Here is a 20,570-nt window from a genome sequence, read left to right as displayed (position 1 = left end):
CAGATGATACACAGAGATGAAATAAATCTCCCTACAGAAGTTTTACATGTATATCTGCCCGTCTTCAGCTTTCTACATTCTTTAGAAAGTGCTCATCGTGTTAGAAATCTTCCTTCCTCATTCAGCAGTGGGAGGGGAGTCTGGGCATACACTGTGTGAGCTGATTGGAGGAAAGGTACGCACCCCCCCCCTTCCACCTCCACATAGGCAGAGGAATGAAGGAACCCGCAGAGCTGTGCTGTGAATAGTCATTTTTTCATCTTTCCATCTATTAAATCTTCTGCTCTTGATGTTTTAACTTTGGATAGTAAAGCATTTTTTTTTTTGCCAGTAAATACCTTATACAGTCCACTTCCTGTTTCTTGTCTGGTCATTAGCCTGGGCTTATGACATCATGTACAGCTCTTTCTCTCGCTTTCGTGAAAGTTTGCCAGGAAGGGATGAGTCATAAGAGAGCCAATGAGAGCTGCAGAGCTGGAGGCGTGCCTCTGTGTAAATCCAGGAAGTGAACAGGCAGCAGCTTCAGCTGCCCACAGTTAAAATGGCGGCAGCCAGACTCAGCGGGGGGAGATTTCTGCAGCGTATTTGGCATAGTACAGAATCGCAGTATATATAAAATAATATGCAAAGTGGTTGGAGGGAAGCTTCAGAATGGTAAAGATGTTTTTTTTTTTTTACAAATTATGCGAGCAGACTGCAGTTCCTCTTTAATGCACCTGCTATGTACTTAGCGTATTTAAACTAAATATTTAATTGGGCTTCAATTATAGCTCAGTAAAGGTTATTTCATTTTTTTCACACATCTCCCACACCGGTGAACAGGTAATGAGATGATTTGTGTTGCTGCAACTTAATGAATCATCAGACACCTTGTGCATGGAATTCATTGTCCTATAAACCCGATGTGATGAAACGTTGAAGTTTTTTTTTTTTTTTTTTTAGTATTTGTTGAGGTTGTTATGAGAGTTCTCAGATGTCTTCAGTGTCAGGTGGAGAGTTATATGGGACGGGTGACACAGCGGGTCCCTTTCCCCTCCCTTGTCACTCTATTTATATCCCCGTTTTTGGCTGAGTTTGGCTTCCATATCAGCAACCACAGGAGCGCGACTGATCCCCTCCAGCCCCCAAAAAGACGCCCTTTTCCCATGGTGACAACACAGGTAGATCCAGCTTGTCCTCGGCACACACACACACATAGTGATAAACAATGCACAGCTCGGGAATCATATCTTCTAGACTGGGGTAACCTGTTAATAACTAAACCTTGCAGCTATGATTCAAGTGAATAATTAAATGCTCTACGCTGCCACCTTAAATTTCACGCTGCGTTCAGTTTATACTGCTTGAAGCAAAACTCCGGGCGGAAAAAAATAACATTTACATATAGGAGGCAGTCAGTTGGCAGCTGTTTTTGTTTTATTACCTATTGATCATGTCAGCAGATTCATTATTCTTGTAACGGGCCAAGCTGTCCGGCAAAAGTCGCTGTTGGGAGGGGTTGGGAAAAAAACATATACGTAGTATTGGTGAAAGGAGCTTATAACGGTCAGCTCTTATGCCGCGTACACACGATCGGACATTGATCGGACATTCCGACAATAAAATCCATGGATTTTTTTCCGACGGATGTTGGCTCAAACTTGTCTTGCATGCACACGGTCGCACAAATGTTGTCGGAAATTCCGAACGCCAAGAACGCGGTGACATACAACACGTACGACGAGCCAAGAAAAATGAAGTTCAATAGCCAGTGCAGCTCTTCTGCTTGATTCCGAGCATGCGTGGAATTTTGTGCGTCGGAATTGTCTACACACGTTTGGAATTTACGCGAACGGATTTTGTTGTCGGAAAATTTTAGATCCAGCTCTCAAACTTTGCGTGTCGGAAATTCCGATGGAAAAAGTCCGATGGAGCCTACACCCGATCGGACATTCCGAAAACAAAATCCATGTATTTTCTTTCCGACGGGTGTTGGCTCAAACTTGTCTTGCATGCACACGGTCGCACAAATCTTGTCGGAAATTACGATCGCCAAGAACGCGGTGACGTACAACACGTACGACGAGCCGAGAAAAATGGAGTTCGATAGCCAGTGCAGCTCTTCTGCTTGATTCCGAGCATGCGTGGAATTTTGTGCGTCGGAATTGTGTACACACGCTCGGAATTTACGACAACGAATTTTGTTGTCGGAAAATTTGAGAACCCCGCTCGCAAATTTTTGTTGTCGCAAACAAATGTCCGATGGAGCATACACACGGTCGGAATTTCCGACAACAAGCTCCCATCGAACATTTGTTGTCGGAAGTTCTGACCGTGTGTACGCGGCATATCTCTTGTATATTAACCACTTGACCTCCGAAAGATTTACCCCCCCCTTCTGACCAGGCCATTTTTTTATATAGGGCACTGCATTACTTTAAATAAGAATTGCCCAAATAAAATGCCCATTTTTTTCCCCCACAAATAGAGCTTTCTTTTGGTGGTATTTGATCACCTCTGTGGTTTTAATTTTTTGCGCTATAAGCAAAAAAAGACTGACAATTTTTTACCTTCTGCTATAAAATATACCCAATTAAAAAACTGAAAAAAAATCGAATTTCTTTATAAATGTAGGCCTATATGTATTCTGCTACGTATTTTTGGTAAAGAAAATCCCAATAAGCTTATATTGATTGATTTGTGCAAAAGTTATAGCGTCTACAAACTATCGGATATTTTTATTTTTTATTATTTTTTTTTTACTAGTAATGGTGGTGATTGTGATACTGCGGCAGATAATTTGTACACTAACTGACACTTTTGACACTTTTTGGGGACCAGTGACACTAATACAGTGATCAGTGCTTAAAATATGACACTGGCTGGGAAGGGGTTAACATCAGGGGCGATCAAAGGGTTAACTGCGTCTAGCTAATGATTTAGACCCCTTTCACACTGGGGCGGTTTTCAGGCGCTTTAGCCAAGCGCCTGAAAACCGCCTCCCATTCATTCAAGTGTGACTTTTCACACTGGGGTGGTGCGCTCGCAGGACGTTCCGAAAAGTCCTGCAAGCAGCATCTTTGGAGCGCTGTATTTAGCTCTCCCAAAACGCCCTGCCTATAGGAATGAGTGCTCGAAAAACGATTCGGAAATGCTTCAACACTTGAGTTTTTAACCCTGTCTTTGGGATTAAAAGCGACCTGCTAGCGGCGCAAAAGCGCCAATTAAACAGTGCTAAAGCTTTGCTAAAACGAGCGGTGCTTTAGCGCTGGCGCGCCCCAGTGTGAAAGACATTTTAGTGTAGTGTGTGGGAGGTGCTTTTACTAAGGGAAGTCATGGATCTATATCTCTGCTTTGCAGGAACACAGGATCAATGCCTTCCCTACTGACAGAGCGGCGATCTGTCTTGTTTACATAGGCAGATCGCTATTCTGCCTGTGTAATGAACAATCGGCGGGTGCCAGCGGACATCGAGTCTGCGGTACCCTACGCTGGGCTCCTGCTTTGTGTGCGCATGCGCGTGCCCTTCCCGGAAGAGCCGGATCACGTCTATGTACGTGATCCGGCACACAGGTGCCGCCCTGTAGCAGTAAAACTGCTATGGGGCGGACCTGAAGAGGTTAAACCTTTTTTGCAAAAGAAAACTTTTTTTTTTTTTTAATTGAGCTGTATATTTATTGTTACTTTCATAACCTACCACTAAAGAACAACCCAAAATAAATTCTCCTGCTCCTGACGATCACAGCGATACTACATATGTGTTTGTTAGTTGTTGTTTGTACCGTGCGCATTGTGCTTTTCTTTTTTTTTTTGTCCTATCTAAAATGCACTGACACTGATGCTAATTAAAAAAAAATCCTGCCCAGAATATACTGACCCTGACCTTTGACCCAAACATCAACCCTGTGCACTGACCTAAATCAAACCTTTTTTCTTGTATTTTTTATTATTATTATTTTTTTTTTTTTACACATCTTTTTGTTTTCCTCTCTGCAAGGAAAAAGAAGGATACAATGTATCTTTTCTCTCCATTTACAGAGAGAGAGAAACACAGGGGCGGGATTCACAGTGACAGCCTCTGCCAATCAGAGGCTACCATAGCGATCAGGTGACCCAGAATTGAACATTCCGGGTCCTGATCTTTAATATGGGGCCCAGAGCTCTCGGTGAGACCCCGATCTCTTTGCTGGGAACACGCTGTATGGTGTATTCCCAGCACAAAGGGAGATACGCAAATATGCGTCCCCACAGGTAAAAAAAAGCTAGTGCAGTGGGGCCGCATATATGTGTTACGGCAGTGAGAAGGGGTTAAAAATAATTTTTTTTTCTGCCTCTAAACACCCCTTCTTGGTAAAAGCCAAAGAATAACCTCCTGTTCTTAAGTGTGGTGCTTTAAAGAGGAGCTCCAGGGTCCTTCAGAAAAAATGAAAAGTTAGCAGCTACAAATACTGTAGCTGCTGACTTTTAATATACGGACACTCAGCTGTCCAGGGATCCAGCGGTGTCTTCACCCCAGCCGATTTTTCCATCGGCTCCCAGGTGCTGCCACCGCCATTGCTTCTAAGGGAAACCGGCTGTGAAGCCTTGAGGCTTCACAGCCGGTTTCCTACTGCGTATGCACGAAGCGCGTTGCGCTATCTCAATGGCCTGGTGGCGGGGCAGAAGGAGAGGGGCCCAACTTCCAGATGATCTCGTCGCGGCACCCATAGAGCTTGGGCAGGGGACAGGTTGAGCACTGTATCATTATCTTTTGCACCAGCCTAGAGTTCAGCTTTAAAAAATACAGTGTGATTCAACTTTGTTCAGGTACTTCCTGTTGTAAGGTCACAATGGTCGGTTCCTGACGTCCAATTGTTCTACTGAGTTGTCACCCTGATTTACATTCCCTCAAAGGAGACCACATGGTCAAGCATATTCCAAAAGGCAAATTTACTTAATGGGTGTAAGGTAGGTATTTTTAAACTTTTTCCTTCATTGTTGTCAGAAACCATGAAATCAGGCCAAAACAGCAGTACAGTTAAATCATACTTGTTTAATAATAAAAGTAAAAAGAACAAACGTAGTCAAAACATAGCCAAAGTTCAGTAACCGGAACGGATAGTCAGCCAAGCCAGAAGTCAGGGATCAATATAGTGGAACAGCAAGCAGGATCTGGAGCCAGAAGGAATGTCAGCCAAGCAAGTCTTGAACAGGATCGCAGGAGTTTCTGTGATGTTGACCAAGGCGAAGGCAGAGATCCTCTGGACTGGCTTAAGTAGGCAGGACTGACGAGCAGGATATCATCAACAGCTGAGTAACTGTGGAGAGATGGGAGCTGGCAATTAGCTGACAGCTGAGCGGCCAGCTCAGAGAAGGAAGGGCTGAGCCCAGCCCTGACAATTGTTTTTTTTTTAATTGCTTTCAGCTAGCATTTTTGAATTAGGGATGGTTGGGAGATGCAAGGTAGGTGAAAACAGACACCTATGCGTATGGGCCCATCTCTAGAATAGGCTGTCTCACTAGGCAATAGCAATGTGTGGAAGGAGGCAGCCGATCTTTAACACAGTATCACAGCTTTGCTAGATAAGAATGGCCAGGCAGAGTGGTGACACCCAAAGGATATGTCCAAATCAACATATGTGGGTGATATAGGAAATCACCCAAAATGTCTATGCAAATGTCTATGCAAAGAAGAAACATAGTAGAGCACCACAAGTTCACAGTAAGTCCAGTGTAAGTTTTTAAGTATTGATTAAAAAATTAGAAGTCACCTCCAACGCGTTTCGGCACCTCACGACCCCCCTTAATCAGGAAATGTGTACTGGCAGTAATAGAAGAATGCTGGACAGTAAAAGAGTCTAGGATTAGTATACAAGGCAGTGCAGGTATGCTAATCCTAGACATTTTTTACTGTCCAGTATTTCTTCTATTACTGCCAGTACACAAGCCCTGATGAGTGGTGGGCCCCACTCATAAACATACTAATAAACTTATACTAGACTCACTATAAACTTGTAGCACTCTCTCCCTTTGTATCTTCTTTGCGCCACTCAGGGGACCCTTAGGAAGACCCTGTATGTTCAAGATCTGCCTTCTATTACTGGAGACCACACACTTGGTCACACTTATGCCGCCTACACACGAGTGAACTTTTCGACCAGACTGGTCCGACGGACAATTTGACCATGTGTGGGCTTCATCGGACCTGCAGCGGACTTTTTCAGTCGAAAATCTGACGGACTTTAGATTTGAAACATGTTTCAAATCTTTCCGACGGACTCGAGTCCGGTCGAAAAGTCCGCTCGTCTGTATGTTAGTCAGACGTACTAAAACCGACGCTAGGGCAGCTATTGGCTACTGGCTATAAACTTCCTTATTTTAGTCCGGTCGTACGTCATCACGTACGAATCCGTCGGACTTTGGTGGGATCGTGTGCAGGCAAATCCATTTGTTCGGAAAGTCCGTCGGAAGTCTGCCGAAAGACCGTCGGACCAGTCCGGTCGAAAAGTCCGCTCGTGTGTACGCGGCATTACCTTTGAGTTTGGCCCTCCACCAACCTTTCCTTTTCGTAAGCTTCAAGTCCAGCTTGTGTTTCACTGAGACTCTCCAGGGAGGTTTAGCATAAACTCCTCCAAGCCCAAGTTCAGCCCAAAACTTTTCATCCTGCAACGTCCTAAAACACTGCAAAAAAAAAAAGTGAATCCCATAGAAGTCCTGCAAATGAGAAGAAATGTCCCCAACAGGCTTTTTATTGCAGACATCGCTTACCAAGGCTTCACTTGAAGAGGCTGCATATAATTGGCCTGCAATTAAGACTCGACTCGAGCTCTGGAACATAATTAGAGATGCAGTGATGGTGAATTTACCATTCCGCCCGGGGCACAGCCCTATCATATTTTATTAACTAAACTCTGTTATTTCAATTACATAGAGCCAAAGTGAAATGACTTCCGAGCCTGAAGTGCTGAGAGCTTGCCAATTTGTGAAAAGGAAAGGTTTTTTCGAGATGGCAGGAAATGCCAACAGAGCAGTCCATTCTCATGCCCCCCCACCGAGGGACTGAAGTTGGCCACAACGGCTCTACATAGAATTATTACCAAGGTAGGAACGACATCAGGCACCCATGGGCACCCAAGGGTGGCATTTCTAGAGGGTGTCATTGAGTTTCAATATTTAGATAACTTTTTTCTTCTCTTTTTTTTTAAATTTTCTGGCCACTTCTGGACATTTGATGGTTAAACTAGCAAAAAAAAAAGTAAACCCAATTCAAAAATCTCATCAGCTTTAAAGTGGTTCTAAAGGCAGAAGGTCAATCAACGTCAGTGAGCCAATGAAGAGAGAGAGAGGGGGCAGGGCTGAGCCACGGCTCCTTGTCTGAATGGACACAAGAACCGGCCGCTCAGCTCGGGTGCCCCCATAGCAAGCTGCTTGCTGTGGGGGGCACTCGGCAGAAGGGAGGAGCCAGGAGCAGAGTTGCCAACTGCCAGTAAATTTACTGACAGTTTGTAAAAAGCAGTGATTTTTTTTACAACTGCCAGTAAATATCAGGGGCTGATAATTTCATGCTGTGTTGACTTTTTAAGTGTAAATCAAGCAAATTACTTGGTTAGAGGTATTGTCAGTGTTTCCATATCATGTTTATACTGTTCAAATATTCACTGCATTCGTTTTCAAAAGGAGTTCTGTAATTTCTCAGGTTGCCAGTAAAAAATGTGCTCTGCCAGTAAATTTTCCATGTTTTGTCAGTAAAAAATGCCGCGGGAGGTTGGCAACCCTGGCCAGGAGCATCGGCGAGGGACCTGAAAAGAGGAGGATCCGGGCTGCCCTGTGCAAAAACCACTGCACAGAGCAGGTAGGTATGACATATTTTTTTTATTTTTAACAAGACTTTATTATCTCTTTACCCCTTTTCTACAGGGATATGTCCTTAGGCTGCGACTTATTATGCAACTTGCAACACTTAAAGTTGCATGACAAGTCAAAACACATTCATTTCAATGGGTGCCATCTTAATTGAAGTGACTCAAGTCGCAGCAAAAGAAAAAAAAAAACAGTTCCTGCATTACTTTTCTGTGACTTTGGTGCGGCTTGAGCGTTATACACTGCAATTCTAAATCACAAAAGTTGCAAGCAAATCGCACGACCCCTTCAATGTGAACAGAGACTGAACATGGGCCATTATTTACCCAGTTCCCTTTATAAACAGCCTCTCAACTTGTGACATAGTTACAGAGTCACAACCTGCTCACGGGAGGAGAGGAGATGAGAAAATACTTCCTTCCATAGGCATGCGCAGGGGGTGTGCCAGGTGTGGCACTATGTGCAGTGCCGATTCTCCCTACTGCATGTGTTGCCCCCCCCCTGCCAGGCAGTGCTGCTGGCTTCCCACCTCTCCTCTCCCCATGCTCCTGCTGTGGGGGATGTTTTCAGGATGGACAGTGGGGAAAGGGGCTAGTAAATATGCAATGTACTGGTCCCTTCCTTTTCTAAACGAACACAGTGAACACACTCACTCACTGGGTTCATTTCATAACTGAAGCATAGTAAACAGTGTTTACTATGCTTCAGTTTTGAATGACCACAAAGCAGCTCAGCACAAAGCACTTCCCATTCATTCACAGCCCCGTGCAGCTGAGGCTGCAGAGAAAGTCATGCGTGTTTGAGGTTTGGGGTGCACACCCTAATGGCAGGGCCGTTTTTAAGGCAGGGCAAAAGGGGCAGCTGCCCTGGGCCCTGTCATTGTTGTGGGGCCCAAAGCAGCTGCCTCAAACTTGCCAACTATCCTGGTTTAAATTCCCTTGTCCCTTGAGGTTTTAGTCCTGTGCTGTGTCCCAATATCTCAGTGTGAAGTGCTGCTACTAATGTAGCCCAGCTCTGCCCTATTGTGTACAGATGACTCACCTGCAAACCCTGTGTTTACATGTAAATTATCGGCATTCATATGTAAATAGTGGCAGCATTCATATGTAAATAGTGGCAGCATTCATATGTAAATAGGGGCGGCCCGGCGGCATTGATACGTATATCATGTCCCCCTGAGGTCATATCCACAGTAGCAACCAATCAACAAGCAGAAATCATGTGCTGTACCCTCTAGCAACCAGTCAGTGAGTGGTAATGATACATTGTAACCTCTGGCAACCAATCTCAATAGCTGCCTGATCTGATTCAGTAGACTGATTTTGAGTCTAGCTGCTATTTATTGTATTTCTCAGAGCAGGCGGAGAGCAAAACTGCATGGAGGGGGGCCCCAAGAAAAGATTTGCCCGGGGTCCAATCAATATTAAAGACGGCCCTGCCTAATGGAATAGGCTGCGCATACCTATGCTTCCTCTTACCTGCAGCAAACTGATGACATCATGTCAGCTTGGGCAAAGTATTTGGACTTGGGCTCATGAACTGCTTTTAATTATAAAAAAAAAAAAGGCAGAATTTTTTTTTTTTGAAAATGCATGCAGTAACGTTCTTCAAATGTCCATTTTACCAGCTAAAAAGGCCGGATCAGCTGTGGCCTGTGGTTTCCAAGTTTAAGGATCTGAATGGGCCCTAAAAATGTATCTACCATGTAGTATGTATTTAAGGGTTCCCATATATGCTTAGAAAATTATACATACGGCACATAAGTAACTTAATTGCAGGACCTGCCTACATTACCGGTCATGGCGGACTCATTCACACTTCCTGGTTGTGGTAGTAAGTGTATTGCTGCTGCTTTACTGCAATGCACAGTAATGCATGTATTATGCATTGTGGTAGTGCAATGCGGTGTTCTAGAAAAAAATGGTCATGTGCTTTTTTAAGTACGTTAGGGTGCATTCAAGGCTTTTCATTTTTAATGGGTTGCCTTAAAGTGGAAGTCTAGGTTAGAACTTACTCCACTTTTGTTGAGAAAAAAAAAAAAAAACACTCCCCTCTGGGTGATGTACATTGCCAGAATTTTAACGAACTTTGTTGCAAATTCCTACCTTTTTGTTAGGTGTCCTTGTGCACAGTAAATGTGAATGGGAATGACTTCATAATTATTAATCAGCTGCTGCACTTTCAGAGTTCTAATGAGGAAAGTGGCAAGGTCTGCATCCCTCTAGAGATGATTTCTCTTTGGGAGTACCTCACCAAAAATGACATTGTTGTTGCTGGTGATGCCCAATATCTGACTTCTGGGAAAATCAGTGAGCCAATCACACAAGCAGGAAATGACTTATCTGGGGGGCGTTCTGTACAGCAGTGGTTCTCAACCCCAGTCCTCAAGTACCCCCAATGGGTCATGTTTTCCGTTACTTTGCACAGCTGATTCCTCCACTGACAGCTGAAATGTAAAGGAGAAAGTCGGCAATTATCGGTTGTTAAGGAGCGGGGCCGCCACGTCCTTAACAACCGATGACTCATTCAGCTGTCAGCGGGGTTCCCCTGTTGACAGCTGAAGTGTAAACCAAGTCAGCTCAGCGAAGCTGGCCCCCCTACAATCAGCACAAATAAAAACTCAAGTGTGTTTCTTTAGTGCTAGGTTTGTGCTGTTTTGTGCCGTAAAAATTTACATTTGTGCTGCTTTTATTTTTAAGATATTAGCAATTGTTTTTTCCAGACTGTGACATCACCTAGCCCCCCTACAACACCCAAATGACACAAAACTGGTCTCGTTGGTTAGTGCTACGTTTGTACTGTTTTGTGCTGCTAAAAATTCCGTTCTATCTTTTATCGTTTTTGCGTTATTAATGATTTATTAAAGGTCACCAAAGGTCAGTCAGCCCCCCTACAACGCCCAAATGACACGAAACTGGTCTCCAAGTCCCGGCAATTGGAGCTGACAAAAAAAAGCAGCCAGGCAATATTTATCAACATCATGCTCAAACACTGAAACAGAAAGGTAAAAAGAAACTTTGTTTCTTTTTGTATCTTTCTGTTTCTTCATCTACAGATTTTTGGGGTTTTTTTAATTAAATGTTTTTCTGCTTTAACCCCTTCTTAACCCTTGATACTCTAATCAGCCTTAAAGCGTAATTCCACTTTTGTTGAGAAAAAACACCTCCCCGGGTGATCTACAGTCAGGTCCATAAATATTGGGACATCGACACAATTCTAATCTTTTTGGCTCTATACACCACCACAATGGATTTGAAATGAAACAAACAAGATGTGCTTTAACTGCAGACTTTCAGCTTTAATTTGAGGGCATTTACATCCAAATCAGGTGGACGGTGTAGGAATTACAACAGTTTGTATATGTGCCTCCCACTTTTTAAGGGACCAAAAGTAATGGGACAGATTAACAATCATCCATCAAACTTTCACTTTTTAATACTTGGTTGCAAAGCTTTTGCAGTCAATTACAGCCTGAAGTCAGGAACACATAGACATCACCAGACGCTGGGTTTCATCCCTGGTGATGCTCTGCCAGGCCTCTACTGCAACTGTCTTCAGTTCCTGCTTGTTCTTGGGGCATTTTCCCTTCAGTTTTGTCTTCAGCAAGTGAAATGCATGCTCAATCGGATTCAGGTCAGGTGATTGACTTGGCCATTGCATAACATTCCACTTATTTCCCTTAAAAAACTCTTTGGTTGCTTTCGCAGTATGCTTCGGGTCATTGTCCATCTGCACTGTGAAGTGACGTCCAATGAGTTCTGAAGCATTTTGCTGAATATGAGCAGATAATATTGCCTGAAACACTTCAGAATTCATCCTGCTGCTTTTGTCAGCAGTCACATCATCAATAAATACAAGAGAACCAGTTCCATTGGCAGCCACACATGCCCACGCCATGACACTACCACCACCATGCTTCACTGATGAGGTGGTATGCTTTGGATCATGAGCAGTTCCTTTCCTTCTCCATACTCTTCTCTTCCCATCACTCTGGTACAATTTGATCTTGGTCTCATCTGTCCATAGGATGTTGTTCCAGAACTGTGAAGGCTTTTTTAGATGTTGTTTGGCAAACTCTAATCTGGCCTTCCTGTTTTTGAGGCTCACCAATGGTTTATATCTTGTGGTGAACCCTCTGTATTCACTCTGGTAAAGTCTTCTCTTGATTGTTGACTTTGACACACATACACCTACCTCCTGGAGAGTGTTCTTGATTTGGCCAACTGTTGTGAAGGGTGTTTTCTTCACCAGGGAAAGAATTCTTCGGTCATCCACCACATTTGTTTTCCGTGGTCTTCTGGGTCTTTTGGTGTTGCTAAGCTCACCGGTGCGTTCTTTCTTTTTAAGGCTGTTCCAGACAGTTGATTTGGCCACACCTAATGTTTTTGCTATCTCTCTGATGGGTTTGTTTTGTTTTTTCAGCCTAATGATGGCTTGCTTCACTGATAGTGACAGCTCTTTGGATCTCATATTGAGAGTTGATAGCAACAGATTCCAAATGCAAATAGCACACTTAAAATGAACTCTGGACCTTTTATCTGCTCCTTGTAAATGGGATAATGAGGGAATAACACACATCTGGCCATGGAACAACTGAGCAGCCAATTGTCCCATTACTTTTGGTCCCTTAAAAAGTGGGAGGCACATATACAAACTGTTGTAATTCCTACACCGTTCACCTGATTTGGATGTAAATACCCTCAAATTAAAGCAGAAAGTCTGCAGTTAAAGCACATCTTGTTCGTTTCATTTCAAATCCATTGTGGTGGTGTATAGAGCCAAAAAGATTAGAATTGTGTCGATGTCCCAATATTTATAGACCTGACTGTATGTACATTGCAAGGATTTGAACAAATTCTGTTGCAGGTTCATACCTTTTGTTATTCTGAGGAAATACACGTTTTGTTTTTCTGTGCCCATGTGGGAAAGTGAGTCTAATGGTAGTGGTTTCATAATTATCAATCAGCTGTGGCAGCTGCAGGGCACTAATGAGGAAAGCTACAGGGCCTGCATCCCTTTAGACGTGGTTTCCTATTGGGAATATCTCACCAAAAAATTACATTATTGTTGCAGACCATTGCGGCACAGGGTTACATCAGGCAGCAAGTCCGTCTGCAAAAATGCTCTGTGAAGAGCAATTTGAATGTGGATCACTTTTTATAGGGCACTGCACGTCTGAACAAGCCCTAAAACAGACATTTGACTTTATTTATGGGTTCACTGAACAGGAAGTCGTGTGTGTTTCAGATATCATCTTAATAGGTCTGACAATGGAGCGCTAAACCACAAGTTATTAGTACAGATATAAATTCATTCCAATGTAAGATCAAATAGAGGCAGCATCTTTCTAGGGGGCAGAAATTGATGAATACCTAATTCGTTTAATATTTAATTGGTCATAATACCATATACATTGTATTCTTCATCCACTCCAACCTGTACATGTCGTGTCTTATCTTCAAGCCTTGATGAAGGGGGGCAATTTATGGCCCTCCGAAACGCGTTGCCGTTTTTTGATTTTTCATTGGATAGATTTGTATCTGGACTGTTAATTCGTAGGTTGGCAATTCAATGTAAGATCCATTAAGTTACAAACTAAGGAAACTGTGGAAATCCTTTAGCACGTTGAAGCTGTCAGTCTAGAACCTTGTTCATATACCACTACAACACTATTGGATTTTGTGGGTGGATTGCAACACTATTGGATTGGACCGGATTGGGTTGGAGGACTGCAATACTGTTGGATTGGATTTGATGGAAATGGTGGACTGTATCAATATTAAACTGGATTGAATTAGTGGACTGTAACACTATTAGATTGGATTACATTGGATTGGGCTGGATTAGATTGGTTTGGATTGGTGGACTGCAACACTATTAGATTGGTTTGTATTGAACTGCTGTCAGAAACCATGAATCAGACCGAGACAGAAGTACAGTTAAATCACACTTGTTTAATAATAATAGTAAATTGACCAAACGTAGTCAAAACATAGCCAAAGTTCAGTAACCGGAAGGGATAGTCAGACAAGCCAGAAAGTCAGGAAGCCAGGAATCAGAGTAGCGGAACAGCAAGCAGGATCTGGAGCCAGAAGGAATGTCAGCCAAGCAAGTCTTGAACAGGAGCGCAGGAGAAAGTCCCTGTGATGTTGACCAAGGCGAAGGCAGAGAACCTCTGGACTGGACGGCTTAAGTAAGCAGGACTGACGAGCAGGATATCATCAACAGGTGAGTCACTATGGAGAGATAGGAGCTGGCATTTAGCCGACAGCTGAGCAGCCAGCTCAGAGAAGGAGGGGCTGATCCCATCCCTGACAACTGGATTGGATTGGTTTGGATTGGATTGGTGGATGGCAACATTGTTGGATTGGGCTGTATTGGATTGGAGGACTGCAGCACTGTTGGATTGGATTTGATGGAACTGGTGGACTGTATCACTATTGGACTGGATTGAATTGGTGGACTGCAACATTATTAGCTTGGATTGGATTGGACTGGATTAGATTGGTTTGGATTGGTGGACTGCAACACTGTTAGATTTGGATTGAACTGGATTGATTTGGATTGGATTGGTGGACGGCAACGTTGTTGGACTGGATTGGATTGGTGGACTGCGACACTGTTGGATTGGGCTGGATTGGATTGAAGGGCTGCGACACTGTTGGATTAGATATGATGGAACTGGTGGACTGTATCACTCATGGACTGGATTGAATTGGTGGAGTGCAACACTATTAGCTTGGATTGGATTGGATTGGATTGGACTGGGTTAGATTGGTTTGGATTGGTGGACTGCAACACTATTAGATTGGTTTGGATTGGACTGGATTGGTGGACTGCAACAGTATTAGATTGGTTTGGATTGGACTGGTTTGGATGGGATTGGATTGGTGGACTGCAACACTATTGGACTGCATTGTATCGGTGAACTGTAACACTATAACAATGGATTTGATTAGATTATTGGACTTTAAAGCCATGTTCACACAATCGGATTTTCCGACGGGAAATGTATGATGAGAGGCTGTTGCCGGAAAATCCGACCGTTTGTATGCTCCATCGGACAATCGTTGTCGGATTTTCCGCAGACAAATGTTGGATGGCAGGCTTTCAAATTTTCCGTGGACAAATGTCTGTTGTTGGATTTTCCGAGCGTGTGTACACAAGTCTTTCGGACAAAAGTCCAAAGTACAAACACGCATGCTCGGAAGCAAGGACGAGCCGGAAGCGGTCGGTCTTGTAAACTAGCGTTCGTAATGGAGAATTAACATTCGTGACGTGGCAAATTATGAAATATTGAAATACAATTCTCTTCTTCTTTAATGGGATAATAATGAAGCTGCTTTGCTGGTGATACTGATGGAGTTATTGCAAACAAATTTTCAAAGGCTTTTTTTTTCTAGTGATATCAAGAATAATATTATTATGCTTGTTTTTTTTTTTTTTTTTAGTGCAAGTTACCGCAACACCATTATCCCGTAGTTTTTAAGATCAAAGATACAACTCTGTTGGTGTCCCTTGTCAATTTTACATTGTATCTTTTAAAATGTAACTGCCGACTCCCAAACTGTCATTTGAAGTAAAACACATAGCCAAGTATTATTCTACACTTTTTTTTTTATTGTGCATTAAAAAAAGAAAACAAATAAAATTAGACATGATATCTGCCAATAGAACTTAACCAAAAAGTGCATTCTATGCATCCAAAAATATAGAAAATATACCAAATCAAATCATTATTATTCAACCAAAAAAATAATGTCAAAGCAACAACTCCAAGGCCAATAATAACACGTTATCTTCTCCGATTCCGCAACATGGCTGGCTGACGAACGGCTGTTCAGAAACAAACTGAAAAGCGTGAAATGAAAAGTGTGAAATGAAAAGCGCAAATCAACACTCACCAAACTTCTACTAACATGAAATTAGCAGAAGGAGCCCAAAGGGTGGCGCTGAAGAGCTGAAAAACCACATAGTACGTCACTACGTTCGTGACTGTTGGCCAACAATTGTGTGGCCATGTAAAATAAAAGCCTCATGCATGTGTCCTGCTTCTTAATATAGGGGGTCAACAATGCCAAGAGTTGGTGAAAGCAGGGGTCCGTCATCCGGAGATAATTCCGAAAATCATCCAGATTATTCTCCTGGAGCTCCCGCAGCAAAGGCATATGACATAACTGGTCACAATTAAGAAAGCACCCAATTTTTGGTCCAATAAATCCTCCTCCTCCTGTTCCTGGACTGGACTTGGGTCAAAGCAATAACTCCAAGGCCAATAATAAATAACACGTTATCTCCTCTGATTCCGCAACATGGCTGATTGATGAACGGCTGTTCAGAAACGAACTGAAAAGTGCAAAATGAAAAGCGCGAAATGAAAAGCGCAAATCAACACTCACCAAACATCTACGAAATTAGCAGAAGGAGCACAAAGGGTGGCGCCTTACAATTGAACTTCCTCTTTTTCAGCTTGTAGTATGTCTAGTACGTCACTACGTTCGTGTTTGTTGGCCGACATTTGTGTACCGTTTGTATGCAAGACAAAATCCAGGCACACGCCTTTGGACAAAAGTCAGAGGTTTTGTCTGCGAAAAATCCAAACCTGTGTATGAGGCTTAACATTCTTGGATTTGTTTGGACTGCATTGGTGGAGTATAACACTATTGGACTGGATTGTATTGGTGGACTGAAACACAATTGGATTGGACTGGAATGGAATGGACTGGATTGGTGGATTGCAACACCAATTGGACAATCCTAGGGTTTCAGAACTACTTATTCATTCCTTCACATTTTGCCTACTATCCCATCCAACTGAACTCACTTGAGTTTCAACAAATTCAGATGTGATAATCTTCTGAAACCATATAATGTGTATTTGTGAATGTTATTAGAGCTCTTTTATGTAAATCAGTTGTTATTTACTGTAATTTCAGTGGCTCTTTAATGAAACTTTAAGCCTGCTTTAGCTGGTGTTTGTACAAGGATCAATTTTATAAGTAAGCAATATGTTTAATCCCTTCACAATAGATATTATGTAATCTTCTCCTATGACCTAAATCAACCAGTTTTGCTTCAGCCTGGGTTCACACTGTGTGCGGAGCGGCTCACAGCAGGGGGTCCGGTGCGTCCCCGTTCACCATTTCAGGTCCGAATTAGGTCTGAATTTTTGGCTGAATTCGGACTTGAAATGGAACCAAAGATGCACAGGACTCTTCTGCTGTGCGCTGTGCGGCGGCCCCGGATATGTGTGAATCGGCTTCATTGAGAGCCGGTCACACTCTCCTATCATGCGAACTGGATGTGGAGAAACCGCATCCAATTTGCAATAGTGTGAACCCAGCCTAAATATGGATCCTTTAAATAGCTGAAGGAAGGAATTATATATACAGTGGGGAAAATAATTATTTGATCTTCTGCAGATTTTGTAAGTTTGCCCACTTATAAAGAAATGAAGGGTCTATACTTTTTATCATAGGTGTATTTTATATGATAGAGACAGAATAGGTACCAAAAATCCATAAAAAACACATGATGAAAATGTTATAAATTGAGTTGCAGTTCTGTGAATAAAATAAGTATTCGATCCCCAAGCAACCAACAATATTTCTGCCTCCCACAGACTGGCTACAGTAGGTGCTCATGTGGTACACAGATTAGTCATGTCAGTTTAAGAAGGTGCTCCTAATGACAACTCGTTATGTGTATAAAAGACACCTGTCCACAGAATCTCTTCCATTCAAACCTCACCATCATGGGCAAGACCGAAGAGCTGTCAAAGGACGTCAGGGACAAGATTGTAGACCTGCACAAGGCTGGAATGGGTTATAAGACCATCAGCAAGAAGCTTGGTGAGAAGGAGACAACTGTTGGTGCAATTATTCGCAAATGGAAGAAATGCTAAATAACCATCAATCGCCCTTGGTTTGGAGCACCATGCAAGATTTCACCTCATGGGGTGAGGATGATCATGAGAAAAGATAGGGATCAGCCCAGAACTACACGGGAGGAGCTTGTGAATGATCTCAAGGCAGTTGGGACCACAGTCACCAAACAATCCATTGGTAACACAAGACCCCGCCATGGACTGAAATCCTGCAGAGCCTGCAAGGTCCCCCTCCTCAAGAAGGCACATGTACAGGCCCATCTGAAGTTTGCCAGTGAACATCTAAATGACTGAGAGAAGGATTGGGAGAAAGTGCTGTGGTCAGATGAGACCAAAATTTAGCGCTTTGGCATTAACTTGACTCGTCGTGTTTGGAGGAAGAAAAATGCTGACTATGACCTTAAGAACATCATCCCGACAGTTAAGCACTGAGGTGGAAACATGATGCTTTGGGGCTGTTTCTCTGCTAAATGTACAGGCCGACTTTGCTGCATCAAGGGGCCAATGGACGGGGCCATGTATTGTAAAATCTTGGATGAAAACCTTCTTCCCTCAGCCAGAACACTGAAGATTGGTCATGGATGGGTCTTCCAGCATGACAATGAGCCAAAAGATACCCCCAAGGCAACAAAGGAGTGGCTCAAGAAGAAGCACATTAAGGTCATGGAGTGGCCTAGCCAGCCTCCAGACCTTAATCCTGTAGAAAATTTATGGAGGGAGCTGCCAAGTAACCTTACGGATTTAGAGAAGATCTGTAAAGAAGAGTGGACCAGAATCCCTCCTGAGATGTGTGCAAACCTGGTCACCAACTACAAGAAACGTCTTACCTCTGTGCTTGCCAACAAGGGTTTCTCCACCAAGTACTAAGTCATGTTTTGCTTGGGGATCAAATACTCATTTTACTCACTGAACGGCAACTCATTTTATAACATTTGTATCATGTGTTTTTTCTGGATTTTTGGTTGATATTCTGTCTTTATCATTTAAAATACACCTATGATAAAAAAATGATAGATTCTTAATTTCTTTGTAAGTGGGCAAACGTACAACATCTGCAGGGGATCAAATAAATTATTTTCCCCGCTGTGTGTCCACCAACCTTGTTGGATTTTAGCGACTCGATCAACTCTGCAGGCTATAACACCCCTATGTTTTATCCTTCTTAATTAGACCGTGGTTATTATCAAGGTTCAATTGGTTGACCTCATAACACTTCCTAGAGTTTACAACTTCCTTACCCTATCACAATCCAAGCTCCATTCCCTCTTCTTGGGTAAATGCCCTTTGTGCCCCTTTATTATAAAGGTCCGCTTTAACTCAGCTAGTGACATGTCCATCTCTCCGCATTGCTGTACAAACTTTTTATCCAGGGGAGGGGAGGAAGGCCCTGTGGGTTCATTAAATTGAACTTATGAGACGTACAATCGGCATTATAGCTCTGATGACATGAAAGGAGAGAAGAAAACATTTCTGCAGGATCCGCCCGGATGCACTTTAGAAAAGCAGAAACAAGAGGAGAAAATAATCAAGACTCCTGGGACTTAGTTAAGTGTTGAAAACTGTTTTTAAAAAAAAAAGGTTTACTAGCTTGTAACTTCCATATTAACGTTCTGGCAGTTTTCCCTGCAAAATTACTTTGTTCTTACTTCTAACTTTCAGAAGCTAAAATCTGGTTGAACCTACAAATAGTACATTAAAATACCTGCTCATGACTTTTCCTTGTAGCCCCTTGTACTGCTGCTTAAAGTGGACCTTTCAATTACTTTAAATGTCTCTAAGAAGATTCCGGATACAGTACACAACATATTGCAAGATACAGCAACAGTATAATAAAAAAAAATAAATAAATAAAAGAGATGCTTTTCATCATTAAAAAGTCATTCTTGAATACCAGTCCAATTACTTTGCCTAGGTTGAGATGATGTCATCAGTCTGCTGCAGGCAGGAGGAAGTATTTCCTCAGTCTCCTTCCCTCCAGTGATCAGGCTGCAACATTGTAACTTTGCAGCAAGGGACAAGGTGAGAAGCTCCAGAAAGGGGCTGATCTGTATCGGACATTTGTGAACACAGCCAAGAACTTCACAGGGCAGGAGTTATGTGATTTTGCCATCTGAGTCCATCCAAGTGTCGGAAGTGGAGGGTGATTCTGGATGATGCCCAAACTAAGGTGGTGGAGAGAAAAGAAAATTAAGGTATTATCAATTGGTGTACTGTGACCTTTGTGAGAAATAATCACTTATAATATCATTTAGTGTACATGTACAGTACTTCACATGAAAAAGAAATAAATAAATATAAATAAATATATATATATATATATATATATATATATATATATATATATATATATATATATATATATATATATATATATATATACACACACACTATATACACTGAGCAAAATTAAAAATGCAACACTTTTGTTCCTTTGATGACGCCCTGTGGGAGGGCGAAACGCGTTGACGCAATTTCCGGCACGACTGACGTCACTTCCGGTCTTGTGGAACGAACGCCAGGGACGGCGTTTGTTGTAATTCCAGCTCCATTTTATGCCTGTTTTTAACTTACCTTTTGTAAGTATGCATTCCCATGCGCAATAAAACTTTTTTTTTACTGTACTTCACTATCAGTCCATCTTTTTTCATTTTGGGTACCTGTTTATGGCTGAGAATCATCTTTAAGAAGTCTTTTTGCTTTGATGACCTGACATTGAATTCGCCATCTCTGGATACCATTATTAAGTCTGAAGTGACCCCTAGACTGAAAAGCTGGGGGTCGTCTTGATCTGGTGAGTGGGGACACATGAGGGGGTGTCGCTGTACACCTGAAAATCTCTGAAGCACTTTGCACTTTCTTCACAGTG

General features: G+C 42.6%; 1 protein-coding gene across 1 annotated transcript in view; it reads left to right on the top strand.

Annotated features, from left to right (window-relative positions):
• Window positions 1–1,060: 1,060 nt before the first annotated feature.
• KBTBD12 (kelch repeat and BTB domain containing 12) overlaps window positions 1,061–20,570 on the top strand; it is a 130,512-nt gene continuing 111,002 nt past the window's right edge. The window contains exon 1 of the mRNA XM_073591362.1: window positions 1,061–1,160. The gene's annotated coding sequence lies outside the window, so the exon portion shown is untranslated. The remainder of the gene's footprint in view (window positions 1,161–20,570) is intronic.

Source organism: Aquarana catesbeiana, linkage group LG07 (genome assembly GCF_042186555.1).
Source record: "Aquarana catesbeiana isolate 2022-GZ linkage group LG07, ASM4218655v1, whole genome shotgun sequence".
Taxonomy (NCBI): Eukaryota; Metazoa; Chordata; class Amphibia; order Anura; family Ranidae; genus Aquarana; species Aquarana catesbeiana.
Note: the sequence above shows the minus strand (reverse complement) of the source record. Positions and strands in the feature narration are given on the sequence as shown.